Here is a 13,398-nt window from a genome sequence, read left to right as displayed (position 1 = left end):
ACCTCCAGTGTCCCGAGACTCCATGTTAAAGGCACGGTCCCCACAGTGGTGCTCTAGAGAGATGGTAGAACCTTTACGAAATTGTGCCCAGTCGCAGGTCTTAGGTCATTGAGGGCATTGCCCTCCAAGAGGATTCTGGGTCCCAGGGCCGTCCTTCTCTCTCATTACTTCTTGAGCTTTGGGGTGCTCTATACCAGGAGGCTGCCTCACCACAAGAGCAAAACCACTGAGGTCGAGGGATCATGGACCAGAACCCCCAAAACTAAGCTGAACAAACTTTTTCTTCTTAAAAATGTATTATCTTGGGCGCTTTGTTACCACGAAAGAATGCTGCCTGATACCTCCTTTAGAAAGACAAATACGTGGCTCAGAGTGGCGATGTCACTTATAAAAGGCACAGCCTAAGGCCAGTGGAATGGCTCGCTGAAGAAGCTTGCTATCAAGCCTGATGGCCTAAGTTTGATCCCAAGACCCGCGTGGTGGAAGGAGGGGACTGACTTCCAAAAGTTGCCCTCTTACCATCATGTGCGCCTTGGCATGAGTGCATGAGCACACACACACACACACACACACACACACACACACACACACACACATCCCAAAAAATGCAATTGATTTTAAAAAATCATAAAGGCGCAGTCTAATTCTGTAAAACTTCAAGTACCAGGAGCACTTTAAAAATGTTTATTTTTGTATTACCTACATCTTGCTTTGAGCTTCTGTGAGAAGCCAGCCTCTCCCATCCAGTGAAGCCACCATTTCCTCTGATAGGTTCTGTAATTAATTCTTTCTGCAAACCTTGTTTCGATTAATTATTTGCAATCATGGCACCGATTTGCTGAGAGACTCAGTTCCTGCTCCGGGCCTCTTGGGTGGCCCAAGAACACGAAGGGCTTCTTACCTGAAGGATGTCAGCAATTAGCGTCCATTTCGATTGCCGGGCACGAGCTGACTGCCCAGGAGAACATCAATTAGCTCACTGGCTAAATCGTGCTCAGAAGCACGGGTTACCAAGGGGACTGTGGTCAGTGCCAGGATTTAAGTGGTGCTTGTCTTCGGGGATCGTCTTTCCTGAATTGCGGCCACGTTCTGGGCCTGGTGATTATCGGCAGGCTGATTAGATCTCGTCCCACATGGAGAATGACTTCCTAATCACCAGATGCTGACGAGAAGAGTGTCCAGGCACATGCAGGTACGCCCCATGTGACGTGCTGGAGGCTGGCATGGGTCCTACATTGCTGCTTTTGAGCCTAGGGCCCAGGAGTGGGGGGCACAGGGCATACCCGTGACTCAGCTGGGCACCCTTGGGAAGAGTTCAAGGGGCTGGGGAGGCCCCAGGGGCACGGAACTCTGGGACCATTCCTGGAAGGTCGCAGATGCTGGCCTGGGAAGAACACTGTACGCAGTGTCAGACACTGGGCTGAAATCAGCCAGGTGCCGTGTAAACAGAGGGGTGGTCAACCTGTAGCTGCGGGTTCTACTGTCATTCCTTCAGATTACATAATCTACAGGACGGAGGAGGGATGCTTCAGTGGCAGAGTACTTGCCTAACAAGTACGAGGTTCCAGATCCCATCCTTAGAACCACTAAGCGAAGGGAAAAAGAAAAATAGAAAGGATTATATCAGGGCTGAAGAGATGGCTCAGCGCTTCACAATGCTGCTCTTACCGAGGCCTGGGAAACCAGGGTTCCCAGCTCCCAGGTCAAGCTGCTCACAACTGCCTGTAACTCCAGTTCCAGCAGGGATCTGATACCCTTTTCTGACCTCTAAGTGCACTGCACTCACACACACACACACACACACACACACACACACACACACACACACACACCCTACATCTATAATTAAAATAAAAAATCTTAAAAGAATGATTATATCACCTAGCGATGACATTGTAAACATGATGTAGACGTGATGGTCTCACAGTGATAAATCTTCCAGTGAGGCATACCTGGAGAGAGTCTCCACACCAATCACGCAGGACTGCAGTTACCACGTCAATGCTTACTGAGCTCTAGGTACTCCACAAAAAAACTGAGGCACACTGGGCTGAGTGTAGGTCTGAGTAGTCTCCTCTCCAGAGGAGCAGCAGCTGCAGAGCTCTGGGTCTCCTGCTTTACGGGAACGCAGCAATTCCAGACTTTGTCCCAGGGCCCTTGGGGTTCCTGGATGTCTTCACTTTCCTTGTTTAGTGAGAGCCCAGGTTCCTTTCTCTTCAACCAAAGCAAGACAGAAGGCTGACGAAGCTGAAAGCAATCCCACCTTGTGCAAAGTCAGATACTCTAACGGTCTGTACAAATATAGACTGTGGTGATATATTGTGTACCCTAATAAAATTTGCCTGAAGATCAGAACAGAACAAGCCACTAGCTTAAACAGATGCCAGGCAGTGGTGGCACACACCTTTAACCCTAGCACTTGGGAAGCAGAGATCCATCTGGGTCTCTGTGAGTTCAAAGCCAACCTGGACTACATGAGATTGATTCAGTCTAGGAGAGAGACAGAGCCAGGCAGTGGTGGCACACATCTTTAATCCCAATACTTGGGAGTCACATACCTTTAATCCCAGCACTTGGATCTTATGCCTTTGCTACCAATATTTGGGAAGCACATAAGCCATTAATCCCAACACTAGGAAGGAAGTGATATGGCTGGGTGGAGAAAGGTCTATAAGGTGTGAGGACACAGGACTAGAAGCCCTTTTCTGCTGGACCCCTTCAGCTGAGGACTCAGAGACATTCAGTCAGAGGATTCGTGGAGTTGGAGAGGTGAGAAGTGGCTGTAGCTTGTTCCTTTGTCTCTCTGATCTTTCAGCATTTACCCCAATATCTGGCTCTGGGTTTTATTTATAAGACCTTTAGGAATTTGTGCAACAATAGACCAATGCCATTGTCTTAGGGTTTCTATCGCTGTGAAGAGACACCATGACCACAGCAACTAATTTTTTTTAAAAATTTTTTTGTTTTGTTTTGTTTTTTGAGACAGGGTTCATCTGTGTAGCTTTGGAGCCTGTCCTGGAACTCACTTTGTAGACCAGGCCGACCTTGAACTCACAGAGATTCGCCTGCCTCTGCCTCCCGAGTGCTAGGATTAAAGGCATGTGCCACCACTACCCCGCTGACCACAGCAACTCTTATAAAGGAAAACATTTAATTGGGGTGGCTCTATTACAGTTCAGAGGTTTAGTCCATTATCATCGTGGTGTGACATGGCAGGGTGTAGGGACATGGTGCTAGAGAAGTAGCTGGAGTCCTACATCTTGCAGGCAACAGGAAGTGGTCTGTCTCTCTGAATGTGGCTTGAGCATATATGAGACCTTGAGGCCCGTCTCCACAGTGACATGCTCACTCTAATAAGACCACACCTACTCCAACAAGGCCACACCTCCTAATAGTGCCACTCCCTTTGGGGGCCATTTTCTTTCAAACCACCACAGCCAGTCTTGGTATCTTCATAAACATATATACTTTATGTTAATAGGTCAGGATTTATTTATTTTTAAAGTTTATTTGTTTTCATCTGTATGAGTGTTTGCGCATAAATGTATATGCTCAACATGTGTGTCTGGTACCCTTGGAGGCCAGAAAAAGGGGTTGGATCCCCTGGAAATGGAGTTATAGATGGTTGAGAGCTGATATCCAGGAGCTCCTGAGCCATCATTCTAGCCCCAAGGTCCTGGTTTATGCTTGTTGTAAAATTTAAAATTCTAAGGGCTAGAGAAATGACTTGGCAGGTAAAGACACGTGCTGCCAAGCTGAGTTCAATCCCCAGGGCACACGTGGTAGAGGAGAGAACCGACTCTTGCCAGTTGTCATCTAACCTCACCATGCTCACTGTGGCACTTACGTGCCTCTGCTGGAACACACGAAAGTTTGAAGTTCTGGTTTGATTCCTAATATGGGAAAGATCAATAGCTATCTCCCACATAATGAAACAGTCTTGAGGCCAGAAAGACCGAGAGCTGTGACATCACTGTCTTAAGAACATGTGTTTGACATCCCCGGGTTAGTCACTGTTCTAAGTATATTACAGTCTGTCCCCTGCCTTATAATGACATTTTAGTCCACAGTGGACTGAATCGGTGGTGACAGTGGCCAGCATAGTCTTCAGCATCCCATGTGTGCTTTGTCCAGACCAAATCTTTCTCCTGTGCTTGATCTAGGATCAAGGGTTCATCGTAGCCCCAACATAAAATTTATATGGCCAATGTCACCAGTAAGAAACCTTGTCAACAGCTGACATGGAAATGGAATTTAAAAAAAAAAAATGATTAAGTGGGAGAGTCAATGAGATGGCTCAGCTAACAGTGCTTGCCACCAAGCCTGACCCCAGGTTCAGTCCCTGAAATGTTAGGAGAGAACCAGCTCCCACAAATTGTCCTCTGACCTCCACACAGAGGCTGGGGCACATGCCTCCCCAAAATAAATAAATACATGTGATAAAAATTTTAGTGATAAAGAGATTGGGGATGTGGCTCATTGGAAAAATGCTTGCCCAACGTGCATGAAGTTCCCAGCTCCACTCCCAGCACTACAAGACGAAAGGATTGATTAAGAACCGTGTGAGAGGGGCTGGAGAATTGGCTCAGCAGTTACAAGTACTGGCTATTCTTCCAGAGGTCCTGGGCCCGAGCCCTGGCACACACATACATGGTGCCTCACAACTGTTTGCAACTCCAGTTCCAGAGGGGTCTGATACTCTCTTCTGACTTCTGTGGCACTCTATTCATGCGGTCCACAACTTGCATGAGGCAAAACACCCAATATTACTTTAAAATAAATTTTAAAAAGAGGGTGTCTTTTTTTTCCGTCTTAAATTTTTATTTAACATGTATGGGCATTTTGCCTGTGCACCACATTCATGCAGTCCCCGAGAAACCAGAAGAAGGCACTTGATCCGTTGAGACTAGAGTTACACATGTTTGTGAACTGCCATGTGGGTTCTGGGAACCAGCCCTGCATAATAGGGTGTCTTTTATTTATTCTTTGACAGTTTCAGACATGTGTATAGTGTATCTTGATCAGATTTACGCCCCCCAACAACCCCCTTTACCTCTCTCCAGACAACCCTAACACACCCCTCTCCTATCTTCATGTCCTCTCTTTTTTTTTTTTTTTTTTTTTTTTTTTTTTTTTGGTTTTTCGAGACAGGGTTTCTCTGTGTAGCTTTGCGCCTCTCCTGGGACTCACTTGGTAGCCCAGGCTGGCCTCGAACTCACGGAGATCCGCCTGGCTCTGCCTCCCGAGTGCTGGGATTAAAGGTGTGCGCCACCACCGCCCAGCCATGTCCTCTTTTTTTTAATTTGTAATTCACTGAATATAATTAGTGCTGCCTGCTAGAACATTGGCTGATCTCGTTGGCTTGATGTTTTGTGGGAGGCCGTAGCCACTGTGTATTCATGAGTGCAAGGGCTATGTCATGTCCAGAAGACACCATTTCACAGCTCTCCTCCCCAGCCTCAAGCTCTTAACATTCTTTCTTCTCCTATGATGTTCCCTGAGCCTTGGCAGGGGTAGAGGGAGTTGACATAGCTGTTCCGTTTAGAAATGAACACTCAATATTCACTTAGTCTCATCGTTCTGACCAGTTATGAGTCTCTGCAGTAACTGCTGACCACTGCAGGTAGAAGCTTTTCTGCCCAAGCACTCATCTATGGGTATAACTATAAACATTTAGAAGTCAGTTTGGCCGCATGTCCAATTAGCAAGAGTATACTTGTACGTTCCTCCCTAGGGCCTATGACTTCCCAAGCCATGGGTTTTGACCAGTTTACAGTACTAGGCATGAATTCTTTCCTGTGCAGCAGGTCTCAAGTCCAATGCCAATGTAGTTGGCTACCCCCATAACCTTCACACCAGCATTGCACTAGGGGGCATTTCTTGCCTGGCAGGTTAGCGTTGTAGCATTCAAGGTCCTGCTCTGGATAAGACCACTGATGACTTTTTGCCCTCAGTGGCCTGCCTAGATCCTTCTGGCACTATGAAAATTGGGTCACTTCCTTCTAGCTCGATTTCTGTATGTCCTGCAACCAAAGTGTGTCATGTCTGCAGCAACTGGGTCTTCCTTGACACTCTGTTGCACCTACTTTTGCTCTGACTGGTTTAAACTGTTCGGAACTCCCTGTGCATTACACAGCACCTGCATGTATACATATAGTGAGCTGCAACAAGGGTGTCTGAGGCTTTGACATTATGACACACATTGTATATTGAGAATTGTGTGATCCAGTTACCAAAACAAAAATTAAAAAGACAAAAAAAAAAGAATCTCATGATGTTATTTCTTATTTATGGTTTTACTATGTAGCCCTGACTGGATTGTAACTCCATATGTAAACCAGGCTGGCCTCGAATTCCCAGATATCCTCCTGCCTCTGCTTCCCAACCATGCTCCTTATCAGAATGTTTGAAGTTTCCAGTCATGTTGGGCTGGCTTTTTCCTCACACCCTGGGGTAGTCAGCCTCTGTGCTACCAGCTCCATATTTGCAGCTGGGACCAGTCAGAAGCCAGTCTGCCTACCCTCAACCCACACCCTGCTCCTGACCCCCATCACTGAGCTGTCTTTAGGGTGCCAGTGGGGCAGCAACTTCCTGGTCTTGGTCCCTCCACTTACAAAATGGAGGCAGTAGAACCTGTGGAAGATAAGCTGAGTCAGGCACTTAGACATCAGTTGACTACCAGATGTGTAAGTTACAGGAACTGTCTGCTCAATGTGGTCAATTTGTGTTTAACGTTTGCTGGGCAAGGATTTTGAGCTTTCAACAAATTCTCCAATGAATATAGACTCAGGTCAAAAGTAATGGCTTGGGGGTCACAGGGGCTGCCAGAGGCTCTGGGCTGGCTGAGAATGCCATAATCAACAATGACCCATCTATGGGGCATGTGTGAGGCAATGCTGTTCTGAGGGTCAGCGTGCCGGTGTCCTGCTCTGATGCAGCTATTTCTAGATCCTTTACTGCTGCATCCAGGCCTGGGGCCTTTTGACCCCCTGAGCTGTCCACAGGCCTCGCGCTGACCACCTTGAGATCAGAGCCAGGAGAAGCGGGTGACTCAGGGAACACCGCAGCTATCAAGGAGAAGGGGCAGCTCAGGAACAGGTTCTCCCCGGGGCTAGCACTCGGCCACCCTGCCCCCGGGCTCCCCAGGCCAGCCCCAGACCCTTGCCAAAGACACCAGCAGCACCAGCCTCTGTCATCCATGGGTCCCACACCCTCTGGCCCTTCTTGTGGCATGATGCAGACAGTGATCTCAATAAGGAGGGGCAGCTGTGGTTATACACTGCTCCAGAGCCTTGCATGCGTGATGCCAGTCAGCTGGCTCCACTTCTGGTCTTTTCTATAGCCTTCCTCACTGGAAGAGACTTGGGGGGGAGTGTAGGAGGGGTAGGGGATGAATATAATTTTTCTTGGGAAGAGATTCATCCTGAAAGTCAACTCTGACCCCTACCATCCCTCAGTTGAACTCTCAGCACCTCAGGAAGGCCAAGTTCAAAGTCTTTTGTGACCTAGACCCATCTGTTGCCCTGTCTCAGCCCCCCTCACCCACAGGACTCTTCCTATTTCACTTGGAAAACCCCAGATTCACAATTATCACAGGTACTTCCTGTTGAGGAAGATTAGTTTAAGATGGGTTACATTTGTTTATGCTGTGGAATATTTGTTTGATGATGCAAAGATGTGTTGCATTTTTTTATGTTGCATTTGTTTAACTCTGTAAAGTTGTGTTACTTTGCCTGCCTAAAACACTTGATTGGTCTAATAAAGAGTTGAACAGCCAATAGCAAGGCAGGAAAGAGAAATAGATGGGGCTGGCAAGCAGAGAGAATAAATAGAAGAAATCTAGAAGAGAGAGGAAGAGGGAGAGAGGAGGATGCCAGGGGCCAGTCATCCATCCAGCAACAGGGTAAGAAGGAAAGAATATAGAATAAGAAAGGTAAAAAGCCCAGTTGCAAAATGTAGTTAAAGAGAAATGGGATAATTTAAGTTAGAAAAGCTGGCTAGAAACAAACCAAGCTAAGGCCAGGCATTCATAAATAAGAGTAAGTTTGTATATTTATTTGGGAGCTGGGTGGTGGGCCTCCAAAAGAGTAAAAAGAAAAAAAATCCAACTACAACCTCCTTCTCCAGGAAGCCCTCCCTAACTTCCTGCAATGGCACCAAGGCCTCCTCAGTATTCCCTCCAGCCACAGTTGGGGAGATCTGGGGTCAGAAGAACCCTTAAAGGGTGATTGAGAGCTGCACATCTCCAAGAGCGATCCAGCATGCCGTGGACACTAACAAGCTATCTATTCCCAGGCCCCATGTGGCAGAGGGAAGTAATTGAAAAAGAGGGTCCTAGAGGTTGAGAAGCTTGGAACTACTGCAGACCTGTGGAGCCCAGTTAGAGCTCGGAGTTTGCACGGCCCCAGTAAATCATCTGCCAGTGTCGGCTCAGCTCTTTATGGCACCAGGGTCTGGCCACCCCGCCTTCGGGGGCCTTCCGCTAATGGGGTTGAGGCAGGAAAGAATCACCTTCACCCCAGGTTCTTCTCCCGCTTCCTGCACGACCAATTTCAGACTGTTGTTTTCTTTTATTGGCAAAGAAGCCGCTTGGGCACCTGCCTCATTTATTTCTCATCAGCTGCTCCTGGTCCCAACGCTGTGGAGCAGGAACCTGCTGGGTAGGAGAATCAAACCACTGCTTGCCGGTAGGTTGTAAATTTTATGGGGCTCTTGCTAAGCACACCAAACTTGAGCTGGAAAAATACAACTTCTGCCTTCTCTTGCTCCCGTTGGGCTGTGGCTCAAAATGTAGTAAGCACCTCCGGGGACCAGATGTTCTCTGTGCCATCTTCGCCTCTGGTGGGGAGAGAACACTTTCCCTGCGCTGCTGGACTCCACTCGCCTGCCACACTCAGAAGTTCCTCTTGGTGCCTAGTCTGTTTCTTGCTGCCACTGGCTTCAAACTAGCCTGTGACACGGGCATTCATCATCCCCACTTTTGAGGTCTGGAAACTAGCACAGGCTAAGCACACAATAGGCACTTAGAAACTGGGTATGGGGGTGCCTGCTGGTAATCATAGCACTCAGGAGGAAGAACATGAGTTTGGGGTCAGCCTAGGCTACACAGTGAGACCCTTCTGAAAAACAAAACCCTAAGTCTATACACACACACACACTAGTTATGTGGATGAATAAATGATATTAATTAAAATCAAAATTGATAATTGAAAGTGAACATTCATTTAGAAGATTTGTTGGGGGTAGGTGTACCCCACCTTGTGAAGCTTTCATGAGGGATTGCTGTTAATGCAGCAGCAGCTGAAAAAAAGAAAACCCAAAAAACAAAAAACCCAGAAACATACCTGCATTTCTTCACTCTCCTATTCCCCACTCCCTAGCAAAAACTCCCCCAGGGGGTGTAAAAAGAGGGGAAGGGTAGGTCTTTGAATTATTTTGTAGTTGGAGACAAGGTCTCACTACGCAGTCCTGACTGTCCTGGAACTCACTATGTATACCAGGCTGGCTTTGAACTCACAAGAGAGCCACCCACCTCTGCCTTCCAAGTGCTGGAATTAAAAGCACCACTATGCTATGCCTGGCTTGAATTTTTTAAAAGTTTTTCTGCTTCTGCAGACCCAAGAGACCTGTGACCTCATTGTGAACTTTTAGCAACTTTGGTGGGCGCAGGGTTCTCCACCCTACCCCGAACACACACCTGTAGGTTTGATTAGTCTTCCACGGTCTGTCGTTTTTTTTTCCCATCCTATTTGCATATCTACATCCAGCCAATTAGGGCCCAAGTGAGCCCCAGGGTGAGTGTGGGGTATCCATTTGAGCTTCAGAGCACAAGACAGCCCTGGACCTCATTGGAGGAGAAAAAGAAGCTAGGCTGTTTTTCAGTGTCTCAGAGACGGAAGCAACCACCATACTTGGTTTGTGGAAGGGAATTCGTTTCTGCAGCCCTTTCCAGACTCCAGACACGGAGACCCACTGCTTCAGAGGTCCGCTGTTCTGGCCTGCAAGAATTGTAACACTTCTCAGGGCTGTACCTGCTCAGCTAGTGTCTGTGACCCAACGCTGTCCAGCTGAGGGCTGGCTAACTTCTGCCACTTTCTGAGAGTGGCCGTGGTGGGAAGTCGCTCCCAGCTCTGGGAGGTGCAAGAGGGGTAGGATCAGGGAGAGTTCTTGGTGGAGCTTCCATAAAAGGCTGAAGCACCTGCAGCAGAGGGATGGGGCTGGGGGAAGCTAGATCAGGGAAGCAGACAGGAGCTGGGTACAAAGGAAACCGGTAAGAAAGGCCTATCCCCACCACTGGGCCAGGGATGCTGTTAGAGGAGAGGCGGCCAGACCGATGCGGAGCCTGTAGCTGCTTCTCTTTCTCCCCAACCCCTTAAGGGGTAAGGAAGCATCTTACCAAGGGGCCCCTCCCCTTCTCTCCCTCCCTCCCTATCACTATTTAATACTTTAAGTTTACTCGGCAATAAATTAATGTTGACTCATTCTAAAAAATTCCTAACATATATAGCTGCTTGAAGCCAAAACTAGACTCCCGCCTAGCCTCCCTCTGAACTTGACAATTTGGACAGGGCTGGCTGGCATCTGTCCTGAAGCATTGTGAGAGGTGACCACTAGAGGTGGAGGGAGCTGTGAAGTCATTCGGGGGTGGTGCCCTGTGATCACCGCCCCATGGTCATCCCTGCTCTTCGCTGACATGTGCAACATGCTGGAGGGACCCCAGGAAGCTTACCTGGAGTGGAACAGAAGAGGAAGGGGTTTGTCCTCTGGCCGTTCCCCTTGGTTGTGTCTGCTTCATGGAGATAGGCTGTCTGGCGCTTCTGGCAATGCTGGTGTGTGCCATGGCTCTTGGGTCTTCATAAAGTGCGATTTCGAGTATGGAAGAGGCTTTGACAGTGGGTCGGGAGGGGTGAGGCCAGAGACCAGGGGGCAAGCCAGCTAGAATGGAGGGCCTTGGTAGGCTCTGGGTTAAGGGCTGTCTCAAAATATTGGTGGCCTGCTACCGGCTTCACTCAAGGAAGGCTTGTGTGCAGACAATCCTCTACTCTTCCCTGTAAGAGCAGCCTCCCCGGGTCCAGGATCTCCATATGGCAAAGCATCAGGATCACTGGTTGAAAAGGCAGTTAACTCACGAGAAACCACTCGGCCTGTGCTGGCCACAGCAGTACAGTCTAGTGGCCAGTGGGGCAGACCTGCCAAGCCACCTCCAGCAGGGACATGGTTGTCTGTCTGCTGTAGCTGCTCTTCTTACAACTCTCCCAAACCTCTGGACTGTTCTAGAATAGGCAAGGCAACAGACTCAGGCAACATCCTCCAGACCTCTGACCACACTTGGGCAAGCTCACAGGAGTACGGCCTGAACATGGGTCTCTATTGTCTCTCACTCATGCTGCCTTCTTTTGCATATACTGTTCCAATACTTTCTATTAATTAATTACGGGGGGGGGGTGGTGAGAGTGGAGGTCAGAGGTCAACTTTAGGATGCTAGTCCTAGTCTTTCAGTCTTGTTTGACGCAGGGTCTCTTTGCCACTGCATAAGCCAGACTAGCTGGCCCAAGAGCTTGTGGCATTCTCTTATCTCTATTTATTTATTTAGTAAATGTTTATGGATATTTTGCCTGCATGTATGTCTGTCTGCAAACCATGTGCATCCTTGGTACCCAAGGAGGCCAGAAGAGGGTGTTGGATTCCCTGGTACTGGAATTAGAGACTGATGAGAGCTACCATGTGAGTGTTGGGGATTGAACCTGGGTCCCCTGGAAGAACATCTAGTGCTTTTAACCACTAAGCCATGTCTTCAGCCCCATCCCCAAGACTTGGAAATCCCCCTCTATACCTTGCCACTTCCCTTGGGTCCATAGCATGTCATTGTCCTTTTTCTTCACTGACAGAGGCCATCTGGATACAGCACAATTCATCCACACATCCTCCTGTGCATGGATGCTCTGGTTGCTGTCAGTGCATCCTGGTGAGGATGCCTGGTGGAGATAGGAAAGTTTTTCTGGGATGAAACAGAAGAGGAACCACTGGGGCCAGGTGTAGGGGCAGTGCTATAGTGTGAATCTGGAGTGTTCCCCAGAGATCCATGTGTTGAAGGGTTGCTTGGTCCCCAGGTACTGGTCCTATCAAGAGCTGATGGAATCCATAAGATACTTTAGCTCTTTGGGTACATGCCCTCAAAGGGGATTGTGAGACATTGATCTTTCCTTTCTCTCTTTTCCAGTTCCTAGATAAGAGGTAAACAGGCCTCCACCTCCGTACACACCAGTGTTGTATTATGCTGACCTTGGCCATGGACTGAAACCTCCAAAACTACATGCTGAAACAAACCTTTTCTCTTTTTAAGTTGTGTCTCGGGTGTATGGATGCAGTAGTTGAAAGCTGACTAACATAGATAGCACTTAGTGTTTATGTGCACAAACACACGTCAGGGATGAAACACAGGATCTCATGCATGCTAAGCAAGTGCTCTTCCACTAAATTATGCTCCCCCATCCCTAAAGTTTATAAATACTGTCCACTGCTCTATTACAGGTTGTATTTGATTTATACTCTTACCAATAACTCATGAAATTTGAGCCAGTTCATTTCTCCTGCACCATTTCCAACACTAGGTAGTTTTATGCTGTGGAGGTATTTGCCTCAACCATGACCTTGGGCTATAGGGCCTGAAGGAAACGGTGCTTCCTGCCATATGGGACCTCTTAAAAGGAGAGGGAGACGAGGTCACATGCTCCTTCTCTCTGTTCCTGCCTGTGAGGTGGATTCTCTCCAGGTCAGATCAGAGGATGATTTCAGCTGTCTACTCTGTTCTGTATTTATGAGTGTATTTCCTCAATTTACCTTAATACATTTCCCTAATACTTCCTAAACAGACTCCTGTGGATTTATTGCTTAATTATGCCTTAATCTCCCACCCTACACCCCCACACCCCCACACACCTACCCTCAACCCACCACCAACCCCCGAGACAGGGTTTCTCTGTAACTGCCCTAGCTGAGTGTCTGTGCGAGGGTGTCAGAACCCCTGGAACTGGAGTTACAGTCTTGTGCTGCCATGTAGGTGCTGGCAATTGAACCTGGGTCAATTGAACCTCTGGAAGGGCAGCCAGTGCTTTTTTTTTTTTAATTACATGTTTTTATTTTATATACCAACCACAGTTTCCCCTCCCTCCTCTCCTCCCTTCCCCTCTCCTCCCCTCCCCTCCCCGCACCTCCCTTCTACCCACTATCTCATCCACTCCTCCTCCATGTCCATTCAGAAAGGGGCAGACCTCCCATAGGTGTCTACAAAGCACGGCATGTAAGTTGAGGCAGAACCAAGCTCCTCCCCGCTGCATCAAGGTTGAGCGAGGCATCCCACCACAGGGAATAGGTTCCAAAAGGCCAGCTCACATGCCA

General features: G+C 48.2%; 1 long non-coding RNA gene across 2 annotated transcripts; it reads right to left on the bottom strand.

The window, feature by feature from the left end:
* Positions 1 to 661: 661 nt before the first annotated feature.
* LOC128099846 (uncharacterized) lies at positions 662 to 12,137 on the bottom strand. 2 transcript variants are annotated; one of them, XR_008214567.1, is made up of 4 exons: positions 11,834 to 12,137; positions 10,730 to 11,273; positions 1,953 to 2,214; positions 662 to 1,586 (listed from the first exon to the last, which is right to left on the bottom strand). It is a non-coding gene; the product is annotated as an uncharacterized LOC128099846 (long non-coding RNA). The 2 variants fall into 2 exon arrangements; XR_008214568.1 differs by having other exon boundaries at positions 10,730 to 10,949; positions 11,904 to 12,134.
* Positions 12,138 to 13,398: the final 1,261 nt, after the last annotated feature.

The sequence above is a fragment of the Peromyscus californicus genome, unplaced genomic scaffold (genome assembly GCF_007827085.1).
Source record: "Peromyscus californicus insignis strain IS unplaced genomic scaffold, ASM782708v3 Scaffold_6__1_contigs__length_162567912, whole genome shotgun sequence".
Lineage (NCBI taxonomy): Eukaryota > Metazoa > Chordata > Mammalia > Rodentia > Cricetidae > Peromyscus > Peromyscus californicus.
Note: the sequence above shows the minus strand (reverse complement) of the source record. Positions and strands in the feature narration are given on the sequence as shown.